This window comes from Propithecus coquereli, unplaced genomic scaffold, assembly GCF_000956105.1.
Source record: "Propithecus coquereli isolate 6110/MARCELLA unplaced genomic scaffold, Pcoq_1.0 Scaffold5, whole genome shotgun sequence".
Lineage (NCBI taxonomy): Eukaryota > Metazoa > Chordata > Mammalia > Primates > Indriidae > Propithecus > Propithecus coquereli.
In genome coordinates this window covers 6,256,702-6,261,022 of record NW_012150840.1, presented here as the reverse complement: position 1 = coordinate 6,261,022, position 4,321 = coordinate 6,256,702, and the positions used below count along the sequence as shown (strand labels likewise).

General features: G+C 36.9%; 1 pseudogene across 1 annotated transcript; it reads left to right on the top strand.

The window, feature by feature from the left end:
* Positions 1-2,979: 2,979 nt before the first annotated feature.
* LOC105819898 lies at positions 2,980-3,476 on the top strand (annotated as a pseudogene). Its single transcript, XR_001137985.1, has one exon. The product of XR_001137985.1 is annotated as a 40S ribosomal protein S12 pseudogene (transcript).
* The last annotated feature ends 845 nt before the right edge of the window (positions 3,477-4,321 follow it).

Here is a 4,321-nt window from a genome sequence, read left to right as displayed (position 1 = left end):
TTTAAAGTATCACTATTTTCATAAATACTTTAGATAAATATGAGCCGTAGAATTCTGGTTTAAAATCTAAAGTACCCTAAAATCCTGAAGAAATAACTTCTAAATACAGTACTGTCTTTGACTCTGTGTTGCATTTGCCCATTGAACGAATAATTATTCTCTTTCAGAAATAGCTCTAAAATGCTCTGACTCTGCCTAAAATGTTTTTCCTGTTTACAAAATGTTCTCTGAAGGAAGCATGGCGACCAGAAAGTGTAATGTTGAGCCAGGCCCGGCCCAGGGGCAAAATGGTTTGCCTGCAGAGGGTGCTGGATCTGTGTCCCACCCACCTCCTCCAGCCACAGTCTGTCCTCCCAACACAGGCCATGACTTGCGCTAGAGCTGCTCTAGGTTCTCAGGAACTTGCTTGCTACTTTACTGTGTAAATAAAGCTTCCTGGTTCAATACTCCCTTCTCCCCTCAAAGAAATGTTCTCTGAAAACATAATATAACATACCATTTATCTAGAGATACTATTAAAGTTATATAATTCATCTACAATATTCAGAAACAAAACAGTTCAAAGCTGTAGTGACTCTTCCGTTGTCCAGGCTTAGGAGCTGGAATTTAAACCAATTAACATTCTCTGAGTCAGAGCATAATATTTTCTCAAGACCTTCTCATTTCTATAGCAAATAATGAACCAGATATTCCTTGTAAATATTCAAATAGCTTTACAAGGTACTTCTCGGAATCACTAATTTCCCCAAGGTAGGACAGTTTCTGCCACTTTCGTCTCTCATACTCATTCAAGAAAGCTTAAATTGACTTTTTCATGTCCAACTTTTGCCCTCCTTAAATAAAATTTTAAGACTGAAGAGTTCTTATAACTTAGTTAACTTTTATAAATAGATAACTTTTGAAGCTACCTATGTAAGGCTTAACTATATAAATCTACTTGTACAATTTCTGGCCGGGCACGGTGGCTCACACCTGTAATCCTAGCTCTCTGGGAGGCCGAGGCGGGCGGATTGTTTGAGCTCAGGAGTTCGAGACCAGCCTGAGCAAGAGCGAGACCCCGTCTCTACTAAAATTAGAAAGAAATTAATCGGACAACTAAAAATATATAGAAAAAATTAGCCGGGCATGGTGGCGCATGCCTGTAGTCCCAGCTACTCGGGAGGCTGCGGCAGTAGGATCACTTGAGCCCAGGAGTTTGAGGTTGCTGTGAGCTAGGCTGACGCCACGGCACTCACTCCAGCCAGGGCAACAGAGTGAGACTCTGTCTCAAAAAAAATAAATAAATAAAAAATAAATCTACTTGTACAATTTCTGATCTACCACTATACTCAAGAAAGCTACCTATTTTTTCCAAAATCAGGAAACACAACAAGTTCCACTATAGTCCCTTTCTAATAATTTTGCATTATTTCTCTTTCTGGACTCAAAATGACCATAAATTGCAGGTCTCTTCCTCTATCCACAATGTCTGTTAAAATTTTTTCTGGTTATTTTTTAATGATATTTTAAAAAAGAAATGCGACCCGGCCTAAAAAGGCAATAGTTAAATCACTGTGGTCTCTCTAACAACAGCAACAACAAAAAGTAATTTCTATCAATAAAAAATATAGAGGGGAGGGAGGAATGAAGAGAGGTTGATTAATGGATACAAATATATACTTAGAAGAAATAAGACCTGGTATTCCATAGCTCAGTAGGGTGACTATAGTTAACATTAATCGATTGTACATTTCAAAATAACTATAAGAGAATAATTTAGATATTCCTAGTGTAAGGAAAAGATATTTAAGGTGATGGATATCCCAATTATCCTGATTTGATTATATAAAGGTATCAAATTATCACATGTACCACAAAATATGTACATCTTTGTATATATTGTATCAATAAAAAATTTTTTAAAAGAATATAGAATGTTTCTATTGTTTTTAAACACATGACTAAAGCAGCTTTATAATCACCAAAAACTAGAAAATGCCCAAATGTCCATCAACTGGTGAATGGATAAACTAACTGTGGTATATCCATACAGTGGAACACTACTCAACAATAAAAAAAGAACAAACTACTGATAGACAGACACAACTACTAATGCACACAATAACATGGATGCATTATGCATTATGTACAAATGCATTATGCTAAGTGAAAAAAGCCAGACTTAAAAGGCTACATACTAGATGATTCCATTTAAATGGCATATTAGAAAAGGAAAACTGTGAGAAGAGAAAACAGATCAGTGGTTGCTAGGGATTGGGGTAGAAGAAGAAGTTAACTACAAAGGAGCAACATGAGTAAGTTTGGAAGGTTATGGAACTGTTTTAATTGTGGTAATAAATATACATTTGTCAAAACTCATAGACTGAACACTGATAAAAACGTTAATGTATGACTGAAATCTGGAGAAGAATGATTCCTTTAAAAGCCAGCTACCAAAAATGTCAGAAATTTTTCAGATGAATTGTTTATTTTTAGCACCAAATATGCCACACAGGGATACCAAAAGTTCAATGTATCACATTCAGCCACAACTTGTTTTATACAGCCTCATAACTATTAGAAAGAAAGTAAAATACTTTTCATTTTATGCAATGCTGATTGTACATAGTAGGTAGTCCGAAAATATATCTTAACTAATACACAATTCAAGAGTTTAGACTGATTTGGCCTTTCTAATTCTACTTCACTGGTATATACATATGTGGCTTTAACCACAAAATTATCCATTTCTCAAAATATTAACATATAATTGCATCAGGGAAGTGCTGTCCAGAAAATACACTAACCTGAATTTGTTCAGTTAACCAATAAAGGCAATAAATCACTTGATCTTGAATGAAAACACCATCAGGGTCACGGATGCCCTCTTAGCAAAAGCAGAAACCTGGAACAAAAGAAAAATACATAAAATTCAGCCCTAATCAAACTTCAGTTAGCATTATTATACTTTTTTTTTAAAAACCTTTAACTTTCGCTCTTTCCCTGCCGCCGCCGAGTCGTGTGGAGGCGGAGGCTTGTGTGCTTTCAAGATTCGGCTTCACCGGTAACCCACCGCCATGGCCGAGGAAGGCATTGCTGCTGGAGGTGTAATGGACGTTAATACTGCTTTACAAGAGGTGCTGAAGACCGCCCTCATCCACGATGGCCTTGCACGTGGAATTCGCGAAGCTGCCAAAGCCTTAGACAAGCGCCAAGCCCATCTTTGTGTGCTCGCATCCAACTGTGATGAGCCCATGTATGTCAAGTTGGTGGAGGCCCTTTGTGCTGAACACCAAATCAACCTAATTAAGGTTGATGACAACAAGAAACTAGGGGAGTGGGTAGGCCTTTGTAAAACTGACAGAGAAGGGAAACCCTGGAAGGTGGTTGGTTGCAGTTGTGTAGTAGTTAAGGACTATGGCAAAGAATCTCAGGCCAAGGATGTCATCGAAGAGTGCTTCAAATGCAAGAAGTGAACAAATAAAAACTTTGGCTCATGTTCCTCAAAAAAAAAAAAAAAAAAAAAAAAAAAAACCTTTAACTTTCCCTTATGTAGCCAGTCATAACATGTAAATTCATTCATTTTGTACATTTACTTACTCCACAAGCAGTGCTTTCCAAATGCCAATAGGAATGGGTTTTCATTTTGCAAATTATACACAAACTCAGTAACACTCAGTGTCTTCATTTTCTTCATAGTTCATTCAGGTTAAAATAAAGTAGCACCCATAAAACTTGCTTTGTGAACACGAGATTCTTTAATTGTCTACGTTTTAACATACAGGGCTATCAGAAATGTCTCTCTCTTCACATTAACGCTCAAAACCTTTGAAGCTCAATTAGCTCTACAACATATTAATAGTTTCTTACTGTCCTCTACACAAACTTCCACCCAAGCCAATTTAATTTTCTTGCTTTCCATAGAACAATTTTGTGATTCTCAGCTCTCACCCTGCAAACACACCATTCCTTCTTTTTAGAAGAGGGACTTCTTCTCCTTTATCCTCTGTCAATCAATGCACATCTGCCAACTTTCTCAAAATCTAGCCCCTCTTTATCACCCAGTCTGAGAACTGATATAATCATTCTGTATTCCATTAATCTTTGCTAGACTATTTTGCTGCCTTATATTACACATATGCCATTTCACAGAGTCTTCCGATTAGGGACCCTTCTACTTCTTTTGTTCCTGCCTCCATCAACCAGTACTATGTTTGACACACAATAAGTAATCAATATGATTAACCAACAAGTGAAATGGTCTTAAGAGTCACACATCAAATGTACATTAAGTATGTATGTGCAAGTCACTGAGTACAAAAACCCAATAACATAAAGACAC